General features: G+C 48.8%; 2 protein-coding genes across 16 annotated transcripts in view; one reads left to right on the plus strand and one right to left on the minus strand.

Annotated features, from left to right (window-relative positions):
• cmss1 (cms1 ribosomal small subunit homolog) overlaps nucleotides 1-21,501 on the plus strand; it is a 544,867-nt gene that overhangs the window by 154,044 nt on the left and 369,322 nt on the right. Inside the window, exon 1 of one of the 15 annotated variants that reach the window (XM_072513507.1) lies at nucleotides 20,804-20,920. The exons of the other annotated variants lie outside the window; for them this stretch is intronic. The gene's annotated coding sequence lies outside the window, so the exon portion shown is untranslated. Of the gene's footprint in view, nucleotides 1-20,803; nucleotides 20,921-21,501 lie in introns of those variants that run through there. 15 annotated transcript variants of the gene reach the window in all.
• Nucleotides 1-21,501, minus strand: part of filip1l (filamin A interacting protein 1-like) — a 373,822-nt gene that overhangs the window by 94,389 nt on the left and 257,932 nt on the right. The gene's annotated exons all lie outside the window — the stretch shown is intronic.

The following is a 21,501-nucleotide window of genomic DNA, read 5'->3' on the forward strand; positions in this document are numbered from 1 at the left end:
GGGGGGGATTCACCTTCGCGCCGGCCATCGCGGAGGCTTACACGGCTGGCGAGTAGCAATAGAGTGCCCTCACGGCACAGACCCGCTCGCGGATAGGAGGGCCCCGACCGTGGGCCAGACCACCGCGGGGGCACCCCCAGGACCCCGGAGCCCGCCCGCGCCACCAGGTCCCGCCAGTAAGGGACCAACTCCAATTTACGCCGGCGGGACCAGCATAGAACGGGCGGGACTTCGGCCCATCGCGGGCCGGAGAATCGCCGGGGGGGGGGGGGGGGGGGGCGCCAACTGGCGCGGCGCAATTCCCGCCCCCGCCAAATCTCCGGCGCCGGAGAATTCGGCAGCCAGCGGGGGCGGGATTCACGCCGCCCCCCAGCCATTCTCCGACCCGGCGGGGGGTCGGAGAATCCCGCCCTAGATTTGTAACGTGGAATAATAAATTGATGCTTCTTGTATTTGTCAACATTTTGTATGATATTAAGAGTATAGTATGTCGCACTTTACTGTTCGAGGAACTCAGTTCTTTGGTGCCTCATAATTTTAGGTTTCACCTATCCCACAAATGAACTGCAGTAAGAATTTCTTAGTGTATTTATATGGGGTGCGATCTAACCATATTGCAACAGAGTCCCGTGTTGAGCACGTTTAGCCGGGTGTTTCCCGGCGCTCACAGCGCCGAGAAAGACTACACTATCTAATGGGACTTTGTTGCAATCCGGGCCTCAGCGGGGAACTCACCTGAACTCCTCGGTGCAGGAGGAGATCAGGACACCATTTTAAAATGGTGTCCTGATCTCTCGACCCTCTGACGTGTCTCCCGGACCCTCTCAAAACCCCAGCTCACCTATAAGGGGATCCTCGGGGGAGGGCTGCGCCACACCTCACATGGCAGGGCAGCCCTGGGCCCGATGTCCAGGGAAAAATGTCAGCCTGGCACCCAGGTGACATTGCCAGGATGGCAGTGCCATGATGCTTGGGTGGCATCAGCAGTGCCAGGGATTGGATTGCTTTGGATTTGTTTATTGTCACGTGTACCGAGGTACAGTGAAAAGTATTTTTCTGCAAGCAGCTCAAGCCATGACCAGAGGGCAACCACCAATCCCCTGGGAGACCCTTATAGGTGAGCTATAGGTGAGTCACCACTGATTGTATAATAGTTGTAACGACGATTATTAGAGGTAATATGGTAAGTCTCCTGTACTATAAGTACGGGGGTAAATCCCTGCCTGCTGGCTCCGCCCAGTAGGCAGAGTATAAATGCGTGTGCACACCCGAGCTGCTTCCATTCTGGTAGCAGTTGCAGGAGGCCACACATAAAGCCTCGATTACTTTCTACTCTTGTCTCGTCGTAATTGATAGTGCATCAATTTATTAAGCAGAGATATTACAGCAATGGAACTTCGCATCAAGCCTGATCGCATACAGCTACACCCTCAAGCAGCCAACGCCACGTCGGCCTTCGACCACTGGCGAGCTTGCTTCGAAAGCTACCTCAGATCATCGATCGAACAGCCCTCAGCCGCACAGAAGCTCCAGACCCTGTACTCATGGGTGAGCCCCTGATATTTTTCCCCTTATCCAAGATGCGCCCACTTACACTGGAGCTATGGAGCTTCTGAAAGGACATTATATCCGGCCAATCAACAAACTCTACGCCAGGCACCTCCTATCCACGAGGCAGCAACTCCCCGGTGAGTCATTAGACAATTTCTGGCGTGCCCTGCACATCCTGGCGAGGAACTGTGATTGCCAGGCAGTTTCGGCTGTCGAACATACGGAACTCGTAATCAGGGACGCTTTTGTTACGGGCATGGGGTCGGCGTACATCCGCCAGCGCCTATTAGAAGGCGGTACGCTCGACCTCGTGGCGACCAGGCAGCTCGCAAACTCGCTAACGGTAGCTTTCCGTGAAGTACAGTCGTACGCTCCCGACCGCACAACGCCCTCATGGGCATCGTGGGCCCAAATGCTACTTCTGCGGGCAGACCAAACACCCCCGACAGCGCTGCCCGGCGCGGAGTGCAATCTGCAAGACCTGTGGGAAGAAGGGGCATTTTGCTGCTCTGTGCCAGACCCGGTCGATCGCTGCTGTATCTAGGCCCAGCATTCCTGCACCCCCCCATGTGCGACCCGTGGCCGCTGCCATTTTCGTCCCCGCAGACCACGTGCGGCCCGTGGGCGCTGCCATCTTCCTCCCAGCAGATCACATGCGGTCCGTGGGCGCCGCCATCTTTAACGCCGCCCGCTGTGGGTGCCGCCATCTTCGGCGCCATTTTGAACGGCGCCTCAGGACCCCTGCCGTCGGGGACTTCACCTGGCCTTTCATCGCCTGCCACCGCCGCCGACCAGCCCGGGGTCTACCAACACCAGCCGCAGCTCACCTCCATCACGCTCGGCCAGTCCCAGCCTCGCAACCGCGACAACGACGGTGAAAATCGATGGGCAAAAGACCTTCTGCCTTCTTGACTCCGGGAGCACAGAAAGCTTCATCCATCCCTCTACGGTAAGGCGCTGCTCCCTCGCGGTACACCCCGTTACTCAGAGAATCTCCCTGGCCTCCGGATCCCATTCCATGGAAATCCGGGGGTACTGCATCGCCACCCTCACCGTCCAGGGCGTAGAGTTCAGCAACTTCCGACTCTACGTCCTCCCCAACCTCTGCGCTGCCCTGTTACTCGGCCTGGACTTCCAGTGCAACCTCCAAAGCCTAACTCTAAAATTTGGCGGACCCTTACCACCCCTCACCGTGTGCGGCCTCACCACCCTTAAGGTCGACCCACCTTCCTTGTTTGCAAACCTCACCCCGGATTGCAAACCCGTCGCCACCAGGAGCAGACGGTACAGTGCCCAGGACCGGACCTTCATCAGGACGGAGGTCCAGCTGCTGCTGCGGGAAGGCTTCATCGAGACCAGCAACAGCCCCTGGAGAGCCCAAGTGGTAGTAGTAAAGACTGGGGAGTAACACAGGATGGTCATTGACTACAGTCAGACCATCAATCGGTACACGCAGCTCGACGCGTACCTCCTCCCACGCATATCTGATATGGTCAATCAGATTGCACAGTACCGGGTCTTTTCCACAGTGGACCTGAAATCTGCCTACCACCAGCTCCCCAGCCGCAAGGCGGACTCCCAATACACTGCTTTTGAATCAGATGGCCGCCTTTACCATTTCCTTAGGGTTCCTTTCGGCATCACTAACGGGGTCTCATTCTTCCAACGTGAGATGGACCGAATGGTTGACCGCTGCGGGCCACCTTCCCGTACCTAGATAACGTCACCATCTGCGGCCACGACCAGCAGGACCACGACGCTAACCATCTCAAATTTCTCCACACTGTCAAACTCCTTAATCTCACGTACAATAAGGAGATGTGCATGTTCCGCACCAACCGCTTAGCCATCCTTGGCTATGTTGTGGAAAATGGAGTTCTAGGGCCCGACCCCGACCGCATGCGCCCCCTCATGGAACTCCCACTGCCCCAAGGCCCTGAAACGATGCCTGGGGTTTTTCTCCTATTATGCCCAGTGGGTCCCTAACTATGTGCACAAAGCCCGCTCATTCACTCCAGTTTTCCCCCTGACGGCTGAGGCCCGCCAGGCCTTAAACCTCATCAAGGCAGACATCGCCAAGGCCATGATGCACGCGGTTGACCTGTCCCTCCCTTTTCAGGTCGAGAGCGATGCATCGCTCTGGCCGCCACCCTCAACCAGGCAGGCAGACCCGTGGCATTCTTTTCCCGCACCCTCCATGCCTCCGAAATTTGGCACTCCTCTGTCGAAAAGGAGGCCCAAGCCATCATGGAAGCTGTGCGGCATTGGAGGCATTACCTGGCCGGCAGGAGATTCACTCTCCTCACTGACCAACGGTCGGTAGTCTTCATGTTGAACAATATGCAGAAGGGCAAGATCAAAAATGATAAAATCTTAAGGTGGAGGATCGAGCTCTCCACCTACAATTACGAGATTTTGTATCGCCCCGGGAAGCTCAACGAGCCCCCTGGTCCCCTATCCCGAGGTACATGTGCCAGCGCATAAGTGGACCGACTCCGGGCCCTACACGATGGTCTCTGTCACCCAGGGGTCACCTGGTTCTTTCACTTCAAAAAGGGCTGCAACCTGTCCTACTCCATTGCGGAGGTCAGGGCTGTCACCAGAGACTGCCAGGTCTGCGCGGAGTGCAAACCACACTTCTACTGGCCAGACCGAGCGCACCTGATGAAGGCCTCCCACCCCTTTAAACGCCTGAGCATGGACTTTTAAGGGCCCCTCCCCTCCACCGACCGAAACATGTATTTCCTGAACGTGGTCGATGAGTACTCCCAATTCCCCTTCGCCATCCCATGCCCCGATATGACGTTTGCCATGGTCATTAAAGCACTCAACAGCATCTTCGCCCTGTTAGGTTTCCCCGCTTACGTCCACAGCGACCGGGGATCCTCCTTTATGAGTGATGAGCTGTGTCAGTTCCTGCTCAGCAAGGGCATTGCCTCGAGCAGGACGACCAGCGACAACCCCCGGGGAAACGGGCAGGTGGAGAGGGAGAATGGGACGGTCTGGGAGGTTGCTCTGTTGGCCCTGCGGTCTAAAAATCTCCCATTCTCCCGCTGGCAGGAGGTCCTCCCCGACGCGCTCCACTCCATCCAATCACTACTCTGCACTGCAACGAATGAAACCCCCCATGAATGTCTCCTTGCCTTCCCCAGGAGGTCCACCTCCGGGGTTTCACTCCCAACATGGCTGGCAGCTCCTGGGTGATTTCCTCCGCAAACACGTGCGGTCGAGAGGGTACAACGTCTGCATGCGAACCCTCAGTACGCCTACGTGGAGTACCCCGACGGGCGCCAGGACACAGTCTCCCTCCGGGACCTGGCACCAGCTGGATCCCCAACCACGGCCCACCACCCGACACTTCCCCTCCGATTGCCCCGGCGCCACCCACCCTCCCCCCAGTGCACCTCACTACAGCCCCCCGCCCCAGGACGATCCGTCCTCCCACTGGTTCCATCCAGGGATGAAGATGAGGACAACACGCCCCGGAGTCACAGGCGACCAAGTCGGCGCCTGCATCACCACCGGGACCGAGGCGCTCACAGCAGAGGATCAAGGCACCCGACCGGCTGAATTTGTAAATGTCGCCAAACTGTAAATTTTTCTACCCACTTCCACTGGACTCCTTTTTAACGGGGGGTGAATGTGGTAGTCACCACTGATTGTATAATAGTTGTAACGATGATTATTAGAGGTAATACGGTAAGGCTCCTGTACTATAGGTACGGGTGTAAATCCCTGCCTGCTGGTTCCGCCCAGTAGGCGGAGTATAAATATGTGTGCACACCCGAGCTGCTTCCATTCTGGGAAGCTGCAGGAGGCCACATATCTCTGCTTAATAAAACCTCGATTACTCTCTACTCTCCTCTCGTCGTAATTCATAGTGCATCACGGGGCGATGGGGTTAGATCCCAAGGTCTCGGTAGATCAGGCAAGAGCATATTAGAGTGAGACTAGCTGTCTCACTCTAATATGGAGATTTGCCAAATATTGACCTCGCAGCGTGTTGTTAGATCTTTTAAAAATAAATTTAGAGTGCCCAATTCATTTTTTCCAATGAAGGGGCAATTTAGCATGGCCAATCCACCTATCCTGCACATCTTTGGGTAGTGGAGGCAAAACCTACGCAAACACGGGTGTTGTTACATCTTGCAAGGCATGGCGAGCCGGGTAGATCCCGGAAGAGGGATCTCTGGCATCTACCGGCCACGCGCCCCCCCCCCCACCCCCCCATCGTCCGAACGGGGGCGCAACTGGTTGATCACAATTTTAACAAATTAATAAAGCAATTCAAGACATTCTTGAAGTAGCCAGTGCTACTTTTGAGGGCGTTGTCAAAGCTTGACATAAAGCCCAAATAGGAGCTCAAATATTTGAAAAATACAATCTTTCCGTAGATCATGAGGAATGGGGGAGTGAGGATTGATATGTTTTACTTTTCTTAAAAAATAAATTCCAAAGTTTTCATTTTCTCTCAGTGGAGAGTCAAGGTTTGAATTAACTCCCAATGGAAACATTAAGTTTCCATTTTTCTTTTATTTGTTTAACTTTATTCTTTTCTTTGTATTGATATATACTAAAGGGATGATGTAGATTACTGTTGATGGTTTAGTGTTGCTCCCTGTTTATTTATTTTACCACTCTGCAGTTTAACAGGGCTGCCCTTCTGTATTACACGACAGATTTCTGATCTTAAAGACTGGAAAAATCTTTTAAAATGGGATTGCGGTGCATTCTTATGAATAGACTGCAACAATTCTACAGTGCTGTATCCGCGCTTCAAGATTTAGGTGGTCTGTAATACCGAGGATCCCCGCTCCACTGCCAGAAAGACTGTGTGGGGTGGGACTTCCAGTCTGTTTTTCCCCTGATCTTAATCTAAATTCTGGGGTCACAGCACTTCGAGTCATTTCTGGTATTACTTTGAGACTCCTAAGTCAGTAATTCTGAGTTGCAGTTTTTCAAATGGCAGTCGATTGCTCTGATCTTGATGCTGGTGCACACTTACTTGACATTGGAGGCAAGTCAAGTCAAACTAAGGGCGGCACGGTGGCACCTGGTTAGCATTACTGCATTACTGCGCCGAGGTCCCAGGTTTGATCCCGGCTCTGGGTCACTGTCCGTGTGGAGTTTGCACATTCTCCCCGTGTTTGGGTGGGTTTCGCCCCCTCAACCCAAAGATGTGCAGGGAAGGTGGATTGGCCACGCTGAATTGCCCCTTAATTAGAAAAAACAAATTGGGTACTCTAAATTTAAAACAAAAGTCAAGTCAAACTATCAGGATTTCTGGCAATTGGCTGTTTTGCCTGTTTAGGTGATGCCCATGCTGGTTGGTGGGTTGCTCCCAGTTGACATAAGAGACGCCTGCCTCATTTCTCAAGAAACTTTGAATGTTAAACTAAAAATGGAGACCTCTCATCTGCCACAATGTATTTTCATTCTTTAGCCAGGAGGTGGCTTTGTGGAACGAGTTTCCAGCGTTTGTCTCCCAACTTCATAATCATCTTGAATGCAGCTCTTTTTTATATTCACAAAATTGGCTCTTGGCAATGCCACAAGCAATTTCCTCATTTCCTTGTGACCTTTTAATAGGTTTCTTCACGTGTTCATCTAATCCCCTCTTAAATGTGTTGGATGACTTAGCTTCAATAACTATTTCTGATAAACCATTCCAAATCTCGGCTTCACTTTTTTTTTCTTTTTCCTGATAATTTTCCTTCATGTTCAACACAAAAATCAGCATTTATAGACCAGTAGCTGCTTTTCTCTGAACCAAAAACGCCAGAGGAAATTTGATGCAGACGCATGTAAGAACTGCACATGGAAGGAAAATAAATGATTTGTCGACTCCAATAATGGCATTGAAAAAGCTAAGGATGAATATTTTTAAAATCTTGAAGTCTTAGATGACTCCATTGCTAAAGTCCATTGCATGTTGAATTATGTTGCAAAAACAAGTCGGGCAGTCATGACCAAACCAGGTAGCACCCCAGTTAGACCACCTTTTGAGTATTGTGTCCTGTTAGGTTGCTGAGTCACGGGGGTGCAGAAATCCTATCCTATATGTCTTCTGGTGGATTGTGCAATGCTTTTTTAAAAAACTTTTTTTTTTGAGTATATTTAGAATGCCCAATTAATTTTTTCCAATTATGGGGCAATTTAGCGTGGCCAATCCACCTACCCTGCACATCTTTGGGTTGTGGGGGCGCAGCCAACGCAAACACAGGGAGAATGTGCAAACTCCACACGGACAGTGACCCAGAGCCGGGATCGAACCTGGGACCTCGGTGCCGTAAGGCAGCAGTGCTAACCACTGTGCCAACGTGCTGCCTCGGATTGTGCAATGTTGGTAGCTAATTTAAAACTATGATTCTGGAATGTATGAGGAATTCATTATCCTATCAAAAGGAGAAAGATGCTGTCCTTCCTTAAAAAGGAGAAATGAGCATAGCCTTGTTACAGGAGGCTCATTTGAATGACGAGGAACACTTAAAGTTAAAGCCGAACTGGGTGTGGTAGGTCTTCTTCGTCTCGATTTCAACCAGTTGTAGGGGAGTAGCAATTTTGGTCAATAAAAATGTTTCCTTCAAGGTGGAAAATTGTGTGGAGGCTAGGAGGGGTAGATCTGTGATTGTCAAGGGACTTGTATACAGAGAATCTGTTACGAGAATCAGTGTGTATTGTTATAACCAGCCTGGATCCAATTGGCTGGGGACAATTGCTTCCCAGGCTCCTTGGGGAATATGAGCCCCCCAAGGAGAGGGAGAGGGTGGGGGAGGGCAATCATTAGCTGTGCAGTTGGTAAATAGAGCTGGCTAGTGTGGTACCGGCTAGAGGAAACCAGTAGTGCACTGTGTACATATTGTTGTAAATAAAGTTACTTCCTGTTTGACTACAAATGCGTGCTGGATTCTTCATGGCCCTCAGAAAATGTATGGCTCTCCAAATCATTCCCCAGAGTTTGTTACAAAAGTCTTTGTGGTCATTGTGGAGTTGGCCTCACCTAATTCTTTTGTGGGTGGGGACTTTTATTGTCATTTAAACTCCCTGGTGGTTAGGGGCGGCACGGTGGCGCAGTGGTTAGCACTGCTGCCTACGCCGCTGAGAACCTGGGTTCGATCCCGGCCCCGGGTCTCTCTGTGGAGTTTGCACATTCTCACCATGTCTGCGTGGGTTTCACCCCCACAACCCAAAGATGTACAGAGTGGGTGGATTGGCCACGTTAAATTGCCCCTTAATTGGGAAAAAATAATTGGGTACTCTAAATTTAAAAAACAACTCCTTGGTGGAAAATCTCCCAGTAGCCAGAAATCCCCCCACCTTTCAGGTAAGGCCATTGGCATCGGTATGTGAGATGGGTACTTAGACGTGTGGAGAGCACTACATCCTGGAGATAAAAGAATTCACATTATTCTCAGTTCCTCATCAATGTTATACTAGGATTGATTATTTCTTCATACCTAAAGCAGTCCTACATTTGGTATCCTCCTGATCTGTATGTGGCATTGTAATCTCTGACCATGCTCCTGTTTTCTTAAGAGTTTTTACTCTTAAGACCTCCCCTCACCCCTGATCTACATCATGGCATTTCAACACATTCTTGCTTAGGGATAAATCCTTCACCACATTTTTTAAGAAGGAATTTGAGCCTTTTTTACTCAGTCAACTCCGTTTCTGATGTGACCCCCTGCATTTTGTGGGAAATGTGCAAGGCTTATGCTACGGCATTGGTTATTTCCTATACAGTCAACAAGGGTGCAAAATGCTGGAAAGTCAGCCCCGATTGTAAGTTAGATTGGCTGAAACGGAGAAGGAGTATGGGAGGAACTCTAACCAGCAGTTGTTGAGGGAGATTAACACGTGTTGGTGCTGGGAGATAATTCTTCCAATGATCACCCTGGGAGATCAGACTGAGTTCATAAAGGGTCAGAATTCTTGCAATGTCAGAAGGTTACTGAATGTTATCCAAGTCTTTCAAAAACCGGCATCGGATGGATTAGTGATTTCCCTGGATACAGAGAAAGCTTTTAACCGAGTGGAATGGAGGTACTTGGTTTATACCTTGCGGAGATTTAGGTTGGGAAAGGATTATGTTACGTGGATACTGGTGCTGTATCATAGGCCCTTGGTGGCAGTGCTTACGAATGATTATACATCTGAGAATTTTGGCCTTCAAAGAAGGATCAGGCAGGGGTGCCCTTATCCTCCTTGCTGTTCGTATTGGCTACAGAGCCTTTGGCGGAGGCTATTAGACAGGAGCCTTTGGTTTCTGGGTCCGTGGTGGGGAGGTGCAGCATAAGATCACACTTTATTACAATAATCATCCTTATTGTCACAAGTAGGCTTACATTAACACTGCAATAAAGATACTGTGAAAAACCCCTAGTCGCCACATTCCGCCGCCTGTTGGGGAACACAGAGGGAGAATTCAGAATGTCCAAATTACCTAATAGCACGTCTTTTGGGACTTGTGGGAGCGTCTGGAGGAAACCCATGCAGACACGGAGAACGTGCAGACTCCGTGCAGACAGTGACCCAAACCGGGAATCACACCTGGGACCCTGGCGATGTGAAGCAACAGTGCTAACCACGGTGCTACCGTGCCACCCATACGCTGACGATGTGCTGCTGTTTGCATCGAGGCCGGACATCTCGATTCCGTTATTATTGATGTGGTAGATCGATTTAGCATTTTCTCCGGTGACAAGATTAATTTTACTAAGTCTGAAGCATTGCCAGTGGAAGGGTTGAGAAATGGGCCACCTCCTTGCTAACTTTACATCTGGGTGGTCCCCTTTGGGGTTTACTTATCTGGGTGATTTAATTACCCCTTTCTATAAACAACTGGACGACGCCAATTTTCCTCAGTTGATTGTGGCTATTAGATGGAACTTGGCTCATTGGTTCTCTCTGCTGCTATCGTGGCTTGTAGGATTGCACTGAATATGGTCCTCCCTGCCGATATGGCTAGGTAGGATTCCACCGATTATGGTCCTTCCTGCTGATATCGTGGATGGGTAGGATTCCACCGATTATGGTCCTTCCTGCTGATATCGTGGATGGGTAGGATTGCACTGATTATGGTCCTCCCTGCTGATATCATGGCTAGGTAGGATTCCACCGATTATGGTCCTTCCTGCTGATATCGTGGCTGTGTAGGATTGCACTGATTATGGTCCTTCCTGTTGATATCGTGGCTGGGTAGGATTGCACCGATTATGGTCCTTCCTGTTGATATCGTGCTGGGTAGGATTGCACCGATTATGGTCCTTCCTGTTGATATCGTGGCTGGGTAGGATTGCACTGATTATGGTCCTTCCTGTTGATATCGTGGCTGGGTAGGATTGCACCGATTATGGTCCTTCCTGTTGATATCGTGCTGGGTAGGATTGCACCGATTATGATCCTCCCTGCTGATATCGTGGCTGGGTAGGATTGCACTGATTATGGTCCTCCCTGCTGATATCGTGGCTGGATAGGATTGCACTGATTATGATCCTCCCTGCTGATATCATGGCTGGATAGGATTGCACTGATTATGGTCCTCCCTGCTGATATCGTGGCTGGATAGGATTGCACTGATTATGATCCTCCCTGCTGATACCGTGGCTGGGTAGGATTGCACTGATTATGGTCCTCCCTGCTGATATCGTGGCTGGATAGGATTGCACTGATTATGGTCCTCCCTGCTGATATCGTGGCTGGATAGGATTGCACTGATTATGGTCCTCCCTGCTGATATCGTGGCTGGATAGGATTGCACTGATTATGGTCCTCCCTGCTGATATCGTGGCTGGGTAGGATTGCACTGATTATGGTCCTCCCTGCTGATATCGTGGCTGGATAGGATTGCACTGATTATGGTCCTCCCTGCTGATATTGTGGCTGGATAGGATTGCACTGATTATGGTCCTCCCTGCTGGTATCATGGCTGGGTAGAATTGCACTGATTATGGTCCTCCCTGCCGTTATTGTGGGTAGGATGGCACTGATTAAGATGATGGGTTGCCAAGGTTGCTGTATCCTTTACAGATGTTGCCAATTTCATTGTCTGCTGAGTTCTTAAAGGAGGTCAATTGAGTGAGCAGCTCATTCATATGGAATAAAAAGAAACCTCGTTTGAAGTTGGCCATGTTGCAGCTTCCAGGTTCTATGGGAGGAATTGGGGGTGCCAAATATTAGCGAGTGTACAGATCAGCTTAGGTTTATAAGGGACTGGGTTAGAAAGGACCCCACCTCTATTTGACTGAATACTGAAGTAGATTAATTGGTGTATCCTTTCCCGGCCTTTTTGTTTTCCTGGTACTTTAGATCGGGCTCTGCTAGGTGCGAAAATCCTATAATTATTAACGCTCCGCACGTGGAGAATTAGAAGGGAGATCTAAACTGACTTCCGCTCTCTCTCCCATTCAGGGCAACCCGGTCTTCCCACCAGGTCTAATGGATTAGATATTTGGAGAGATGGAGGCATTTGTAGGCTGGGAGAAATGTTCAGTGATGCTCTCTTGTCATCCATTGAGCAGCTATGGCAACAATTCCGAGACACTCCTTTTTTAAGTATCTGCAACTTAGAGACTTTATCATTAACAACTATGCATCTTGATACTTCTATTTCTCTGGTGGAAAAAATCCTGACATCTGCTGAGCCTAAACAGTTAATTAGCAAGTTTTATGATACCTTGTGTTCTATATCCTGTGTGAATGTATTGTGTACCTCGCAGTCTTGGGAAAGAGACTTGGTAACCAACATTGATGAGCGGTTGTGTATGTGATTATTCCAGTAAACCTTCGGTACTTTACAGAATGCAGGAGACTCAGTTCAAGACACTGGACCGTTTGCACATCACACCGAGTAAGAGACTTGGCTTTGGCCCTGCTATTTCCCTGATGTGCCTTAAGTGCCTGGTAGTCAAGGGTGATTATATACACTGTGTATGGTCTTGTGTCAAGATTCAATCCTATTGATCTGGTGTAGTTAAGGAGCTTGAGAGGATATTTGAAAGGGCTGTGGAATTTTATCCTTTATTCCTAATGCTGGGTCTTCCAGATAGGAGAATTATTGACGTTAATGAAAAAAAGCTATGTAGCATTTTGCAGCTTTTGCAGCTCGGAAAAATAGATTCTGCTCCTGGATTAGTAACAAGTATCCTTCGATTCAAAATTGGCATAAAATAGTAATGAAGTGCATTCCGATGGAATTCCCAGCTTCTGTACTCCTTTCCAAGTCAGATACATTCTGTAAAGTGTGGGACACCATCTCAAATTTCCGCTCTGTCTGACCTGCTCCTGCAAAGTTTTCCGTGAGCTATGTTGTAAGTCTTTTTTTAAATAAATTTAGAGGGCAGCACGGTGGCGCAGTGGATTAGCCCTGTTGCCTCACGGCGCCAAGGTCCCAGGTTCGATCCCGGCTCTGGGTCACTTTCCGTGTGGAGTTTGCACATTCTCCCCGTGTTTGCGAGGGTTTCGCCCCCACAACCTAAAGGTGTGCAAGGTAGGTGGATTGAACACGCTAAATTGCCTCTTAATTGGAAACCAAATGAATTGGGTACACTAAAAAAAAATTTTTTTTAATGAATAAATTTAGAGTACCCCATTATTTTTTTCCCAATTAAGGGGCAACTTAACATGGCCAATCCACCAAACCTGCACATCTTTGGGTTGTGGGGGTGAAACCCATGCAGACATTGGGAGAATGTGCAAACTCCACACGCACAGTGACCCAGGACCGGGATTCGAACCCAGTCCTCAGCGCCGTAGTCCCAGTGCAAACCACTGCGCCACATGCCGCCCATGTTGCAAGTCTTGATTTTGCCATACACGAAGTTGTGCATTTTATATTTTTCTACCATGTTTGTATGGCTTCATCCCCGCCCCGCTCCTCTGATTGATCCGTTGTGCAATTAGAGGCACGGGTCCTTAAGGACAACAGTTCTGAAATTATCCTGTCTTTCTCTATTCTTATGTTTGCAGAAGTCATTGTTCTGTACTGGACTAGTTTGTGTTTTCTCTAAAAATAATAAAACTCTAAGAAAAATATATATTTTTTAAAAGCAACCTAATGGCCTACGCGTTAGTGCCGAATGCAGACAGGTTTTACATTTGACAAAGGGTCACACAGGCGCGAAACGTTAGCTCCCTTTTCGCTCCACAGATGCTGTCAGACTTGCTGAGATTGTCCAGTGTTTTCTTTTTTCTTTCAGGTTTTGCATTCCCTTTTTCCAGAGACAACAGAAAATAATCCCAGACTGAGGTCATGGCAATCATTTTTAAAACCATTGTTACAATACCAGGCAAAGCAATAAATCCATACATATGGGCAGCACGGTAGCACAAGTAGATAGCATTGTGGCTTCACAGCGCCAGGGTTTAGTTTCCTAAGGGGCAAAGCTTGGAGCTCCCTCCCCACAGCTCTCTACCTTTCTTTCCCCCTTTAAGACACTCCTTAAAACCAGCTTTTGTTCTTCTGACCTCATATCGGCTTATGAGGCTCAATATGATTAGCCATTTTATAATGTCCCTGTGAAACGTCTTGTCACTTTTCATTACATTAAAGTTGCTATATAAACATAAGTTGTTGATTCAAAATTGGACAAATCTTCAGGTGCATCACAATCTGATGACTCTTTGTGCAAGAAAAAAGGAATCCTTCTAATTTCCTACTTCATGAGTACAATAGTAATTCTGTCATTTTTCAGAACAATATGCTCTGGAATCTACCCAAGAACAGGCTATTTTGCACCTAATGAGGCCAGGAAAGTCGTCGACACCCCCCCCCCCCCCCCCCCGGTCATTTTGAACTTTCAATGACCTCCATGAAAATCCAGTTCACGGAGTTTTCGGGGTGGGGGGTGGGGGAGGGGAGCGGAACTCAGCCAACTCATATTGACTGCAATTCACAACATCTAGAGTATTGCGCATGCGCAAACCATGCATACAGAGGCCTTTCCTGCAGGGTTGCTATCAGCACTCGAGGGACCAATTGCCTATTCCTTAAACTCCAGCCAAAACCAGGAGTGTTAAGAACCCTGGTTTTCAGTGCAACAATGTAGCCATCTGGGATGGCCACTTACAACCAGGAACAGAGAAGGTCGCAAAGCATAGCGGGAAAAACAGACAATGCGAGATTCAGGCAGGCTCAGAGCCTGAAATGTATATTTGCGAGTGAGGAATCCAGACGGTATCGAAACCCCAACCGATTAGCATTTGATGGACCGATTAGCATTTGATGGCCCATCTCACCCAGACAAAGGACTGGTACAGTCCCAGACATTTTGGCGCCACTCCCTGTACTCGGGAAGCATAAACAACAGGGTCAGTGACCGCTTAGGACACGCCCAGCCTTCAAGGCACACGCCCATTTATTGGTTCGAATCGAACATAGTGATCAGGGATCACCCAATTAGTGGGGTCCACAACTGAAGGACTGCCCAAAAGAGTGCGAAAACACCCAAGCATAAGAAGAGAGTCCACCATGTGTTCGGCCTCTCTTGGACCTGGCACCCCGGCAACGTCCACTTCCGAGTGCAGCACCACCAGAAGCAAGTTCAAGTTCAACGCCCGCTACCAGACGGATGAGCCCAGCTGAGCAGCAGTTACTTCTACAGACCCGATAGATCCAGAATCGACCAACGGCCACTGTTCCTCTGACCTAAGCCGGGTGCCTGAAGTTAAGTACAGGTTGCCATAGTCAATAGATGTAGTTTAACTAGTAGTGTTTATGTTGCATGATTAATTGTGTGTGTAAATAAAGTACCCTTGAACTAACTAACTGGTGTTTGGCTCTTTGATCGATAGCCGGTTGAACCTTGTGGTGGTATCATTTGATACCTGGCAACTCTGAGCATTATAATATTGATATCCAAAGGAAGGAGGGCAACCTCACTGACTGCCGTATTTACAGTAGGCAAAAAAGGTAATAGTTATTGGCGACATCTGACTGGACTCGACCCAGAAGTGACCGTGTCACTCTGAGAGAACCCACAAAGCGTTTGAATTAGAAATCCAAATTGGCAAAGTAAAAGAAACCACAAGCGAAACCAGTATCGATCAAAACTCCAAAATTTGGAAGTGTGTAATTTGCATGCGCACTAACAAAGGGATATAAGGTAACCTCGATAGATTTTGTTGCGTGAAACTTTCGGGAGTTGCGTAAACTGGAAAATAGCTTGAGCCGTTCCCGTGTTTGCACGACCGCTTTATTGCCCCTTGGTCCAAATTCCCGGTAGAGACAGAGATAATTGTAGGGATGGCCATGAAGGCAATGGAATGCCTTATGCATCCACAAGAGCCCGAAGTCGCAGCGACCAACAGAGAAGATTAGTGTCCCATATGGGAAGAAGAGATTAGGAAATACCGAAAGGGCGGCCCCGATGGTCGGAATTTTGCGCGAATGAGGAAACAGGTCCTGGCAACATAGGACAGACTTGGTGGGACAGCCTGAGCAAGATCCACAAAAGGATTTTGAGTACGGTTCGTAAGCCGATGGCAATCGTGTCCTGCTTGGCACAATTGCGAGGCACAGAGGAGGTCGTGAGGACGCTCCGTGGACAGCTTGAGGAGAAGGAGAGAAGTAGAGAGGGAAACATTAGTGAATGTGAGAGATTAAATGATCAACTCCGGGAGCAGCTAGCGGCAAAGGACAAGGAGATGGATGATGTCAAGAGGGCACACCAATCTTGTCTCGCCCACCTCAGCAGCTTTCAGATTCAATATGATAAAGCCTACCAGGACACGCAACGTGCGGTACTGGTAAGAGAGGAAACCGAGAACCAGGTAGAACAGTTGAGGAAACAATGTGAGGATTTGAAGGCAGCCCTCCAAGCACTCCACAGTTCCACCACGGAACAGAGGCAGAGTTTGGTGGATCATGCCAAGTGCAGGCAGCAAATTGCAAGATTGCAATCCCTGCTATCCGTTCAGAATGGGTTCAGAGGTACCTTTGGCCCACAGCTAGATCAGGAGGATGGCCCCGATTGGCAGGAACTCCGTGAAACGGCCCAACGATACGTGAATGGGACAGAAAATCAGAATAGAGTCCCCCAGGGCCCCGAAAAGAAAAGCACCCGCACACCGACTGCACAGGCAGCACCCAACCCAATTAACCCATCACTACACAGCGCAGGGTCACCACGGAAGACCAACCCGATTTTGTGTACACCACCCCATTAACCATCACCCAGTTAAGAGATGCCCGTGATAAAATTGAGACTTTCCACCCCACATCAGGCCCACACCACTTTTTCGAACTAGTTAAGCAACAGACCGTCATGTACGGCTTGGACGAGCAGGAAGAGGTAAAGCTCATAGTGATGTGCCTAGACCCGTCGGTTAGTTCAGTCCTTCCCGACCCACAACATGTAGGAGGAAGTAGACTCCAAGACATGAAAACAGCCATTTTAGACGCCATTGGCTACAATAGAGGAGATCTGGTAGAAGGACTTAACCGGTGCAGACAGAAAAAGGGAGAGCATCCAACAGCATTTGCTGGCCGCCTCTGGATCCACTTTACCGCAGTATTCGGTGAGTTAGCCCGCGCCCGTTTACCGGCAGATGATACGGCCAAATGGACCCGTACTCTAGTATCCCATGCCACAGAGGCAGGACAAAAGGCATGTGCCAACTACGACCCCTCAGACCCGGCACACAATGAAGTGTGGGTACTGAAGCGATTATCGAGAGCTTGGGAACAGTCCCTACAGAGAAAGACAGAGCAGGAAAGAATAGACGCCACAATGAATCCAGTAAAGACACACCAAGACCCCTCATGACCGGACTGCCCATGAAGGGTACTGAGTATTTATTTGGACTTGATTTGGCCAGCCCCGCAGTCACCGCCCTGACCCACGAGAAAGCGGTACGAAACATGTTGGAGTATATTAAAGCAGCACAACTCGCTGCAGCTGTTCGACTAGGCGCTAGATGAAAGCAGAGTAAGGCCTGCTTTGATAAGACAGTACACCCAACAGAGTATACAGTCGGACAGCAAGTCATGATCTCCCTGTACAATCCCAGCTCATTCCTCTCCCTTAAATTTGCAGGACCCTATTCAATCTCTGACAAAGTAAGCCCCTCAGTTTATAAAATCACATATCCTAATGGAAAGTCAGGATGGTTCCATGTAAACCAGCCTAAGGTTTATGGAACACAGTGCAGCCACTCGCACCACCTCTCATTGGCAATGGCAAACAACGGAGACCCGCCCACTGACACCCAATCCTGCCCATCCCCAACAGCGACAGCACGTCCACAGACACAACCTTGACCCCGCCCCCAGAATCAAATGTCACCCAAACGCTTGATTCGGCTGCTAGAGACAGCGATAGCGACAGCACAACTGACGCCCTTAATAGACCCGAACAATGGAAACACAGACCAGGCCCCAGTCACTATGGTCCCAGTGACACCGACCACAATATGTTCAGCCCCTTAGAGACAATTTATTTGCCGTTACCGGAACCTGACCCACCACCCGACGATAGCGACACCCCCCTTGCCCCTATCGCCCTACAGAATACGAAACATTGGCACCGCGACAATTCCTGTCGTCTGACAAGGAACGACGAGATGGACCCCACATCGGCACACGCCGCATTGGCACTGAAACTCCAGGCACGAGTTTGGCACCCGGGAGATGGTGATGTTGTATGTTTTCTCTCTTGCACGATTTTGTGTGTCGGCCTCACGAAACTTTCTTGATATAGTAATGACTACTCTTCTGCCGCCACATGGCAGTTAAAGAAACAAGTTTGCTGAAGTCCATATATCCTCAAATTGTTACCGCTCTTGGAAGGTCACTCAGGCAGTGGAGTAACGGCACTGGTCCCTGCCCTGCCTGAGGACCACCTATGCATTTAGTCAGCCAAGCTCTGGTAGTGGAGCAACGGCACTGATCACAGCCCTACCCGGGGATTCTACCCATTCTTGCCCTGCCGCGGATCATACGCACCCCATTTGGAGAATTATTTTCGAAACTCTTGCTGTTCTTTTTACAATTGTGGTTTAAAAAATGCACTTTTGCCACAACCTTTGTCCCCCTCCCGGCGACCCTTCGGTTGCTATCCCCCCACCTGCTATTTACATGTTCAAATCACTTGGTTGGAAGGAGTTTGCAGAGGACGGAGAAATTGTCCGCCCACTCAGCCCATCAAACACAGGCTGCGAGCGTGCTTGCACTGTGACAGATTTTTTTTTGGATGTCTTGTCTCCCAAATGGTTGGTTTAAAAAGAAAATGAGGGAGTCACATATGGTGACGATTCTAAATGGGAAATTGATTAAGGAGAAACAGACAGACAAACAAGATATTAAGCAACAAGATAATAACAGATATTATGCTTGTACCCCCAGGAAGATACAGAGATACCTGAAGACAGAGCAAAATACAGACAAGATGAAGACGAACCTGATGATCTGCATCATGACCGTCGTTGGATCAATACAGTTGCGCGCATTACCCACCCCTACATCCCTCACCACACAGGCCCTGAACACGACTACCCAACACAACACCCCCAGCCCGGACACTACACCACACATAGATACAGCCAATGATACCCCCACATGGTGTGAGAATATCATAAAATGTGTTACTAACTTTCCGTTGGTTCAATTGCTCTGTTTTTTTTTCATAGAATTTACAGTGCAGAAGGAGGCCATTCGGCCCATCGAGTCTGCACCGGCTCCTTGAAAGAGCACCCTACCCAAGGTCAACACCTCCACCCTATCCCCATAACCCAGTAACCCCACCCAACGCTAAGGACAATTTTTGGACACTAAGGGCAATTTATCATGGCCAATCCACCTAACCTGCACATCTTTGGACTGTGGGAGGAAACCGGAGCACCCGGAGGAAACCCACGCACACACGGGGAGGATGTGCAGACTCCGCACAGACAGTGACCCAAGCCGGAATCGAACCTGGGACCCTGGAGCTGTGAAGCAATTGTGCTATCCACAATGCTACCGTGTACTCGGGAAGCATAAACAACAGGGTCAGTGACCGCTTAGGACACGCCCAGCCTTCAAGGCACACGCCCATTTATTGGTTCGAATCGAACATAGTGATCAGGGATCACCCAATTAGTGGGGTCCAAACTGAAGGACCGCCCAAAAGAGCGCGAAAACCCCCAAGCATAAGAAGAGAGTCCACCATGTGTTCGGCCTCTCTTGGGCCTGGCGCTCCGGTAACGTCCACTTCCGAGTGCAGCACCACCAGAAGCAAGTTCAAGTTCAACGCCCGCTACCAGACGGATGAGCCTAACTGAGCAGCAGTTACTTCTACAGACCTGATAGATCCAGAATCGAACAACGGCCACTGTTCCTCTGACCTAAGCCGGGTGTCTGAAGTTAAGTACAGGTTGTCATAGTCGACAGGTGTAGTTTAACTAGTAGTGTTTATGTTGCATGATTAATTGTGTGTGTAAATAAAGTACCCTTGACCTTGAACTAACTAACTGGTGTTTGGCTCTTTGATTGATAGCCGGTTGAACCTTGTGGTGGTATCATTTGATACTTGGCGACTCTGAGCATTATAATATTGATATCCAAAGGAAGGAGGGCAACCTCACTGACTGCCATATTTACAGTAGGTAAAAAAGGCAACAACAGGACAAACATAGATGCAGTTAATTTAGAGTCATGCTGTCTAATGCAACCTGTGGTTAAATACCTTTTTGTGCAAATTGTGTCATATCCAATTTATTAAAAAAGAGCCATTTGTATAAGGCACTACCAGGTGCTCATGGACTGATACCCTATCATGACAATGGAGAATTCCAGGGCTGGGGTGGAGTGCGGGGGAGTGGCGGGGGGGGGGGGGAGGGGTGAGGTTGGAAAACAATTTTTTCTGGAGTGGGGCGGCACGGTGGCACAGTGGTTAGCCTCACAGCTCCAGGGATCTGGGTTCAATTCCGGCCTCGGGTGACTGTCTGTGTGGAGTTCGCACTTTCTCCCTGTGTCTGCGTGGGTTTCCTCTGGGTGCTCCGGTTCTCTCCCACAGTCCAAAGATGTGCAGATTAGATGGATTGCTAAATTGCCCCTTAGTGTCCAAAAAGGTTAGATGGGGTTACTGGGTTATGGGGATAGGGTGGAGGTGTGGGCTTAAGTCGGGTGCTCTTTCCAAGGGCTGGTGCAGACTTGATGGGCCAAATGGCTTCCTTCTGCACTGTAAATTCTATGATATGATATCTCCTTTTGTGCGAATCATGTTTATTATTGCTTTTCCTCATTTTATTGTATGCTTTTTACCATGTAGAAACTGCCAGCTCCAGTTTGGAACTGCCCAGTGTTGGACGAGTTGTACTGCCTGTGGTTGAGAATTTGTTGTCTCAACGTGTCCGCTACTTCCTGCATTGGTGCCTTATACGGAAGTTCCAGGTTCTTGTCCATTTAAATTAAGTTGCCTTCCATTAGATCATTTCCTTTATTCTTAGAGAAACTATTAGCTGACTAGTTATTTTCCTCTTTAATATTTGTTTCAGGAAGGTACAAATGGTGTAATGTATGTACAGCTTTTTCCTTTCACTTTACTACTCCCTCAGGAAAACCACAAATGAAAAGGTTTTGTAAAATCTTGGCGCTTTTAGGTCCTGTGGAATTGCAGATAAAAATGCTCTGTTAGTTGGGACAACAACTTATATTTGTTTTGTACATACAAAAAATAGTTGTTGGGAATTGATTTTACTTCCATATAAATGGACCACATTGGATCACAATAGCGAGTGTAATTTACTCACGCACACTAAGGAGATGCAATGAATTGGTTCATTAAGGATGCCCTGAGCATAGTAAGTTCTCCAGTTTCACATGTAATTTGTAAGACTGGCTTTATACTTAGTCCTAAAGTCTGATCAAGATCCATTTTCTGCAGTGTGTAGACACTTGACCAGTGACAGTCTGGGTTCACCTTGAGATTATTTATCCAGAGCAGCAACGAGAACTTTGTGAGGATAAGAAGT

Source organism: Scyliorhinus torazame, chromosome 8 (genome assembly GCF_047496885.1).
Source record: "Scyliorhinus torazame isolate Kashiwa2021f chromosome 8, sScyTor2.1, whole genome shotgun sequence".
In the NCBI taxonomy this organism is placed as follows: domain Eukaryota; kingdom Metazoa; phylum Chordata; class Chondrichthyes; order Carcharhiniformes; family Scyliorhinidae; genus Scyliorhinus; species Scyliorhinus torazame.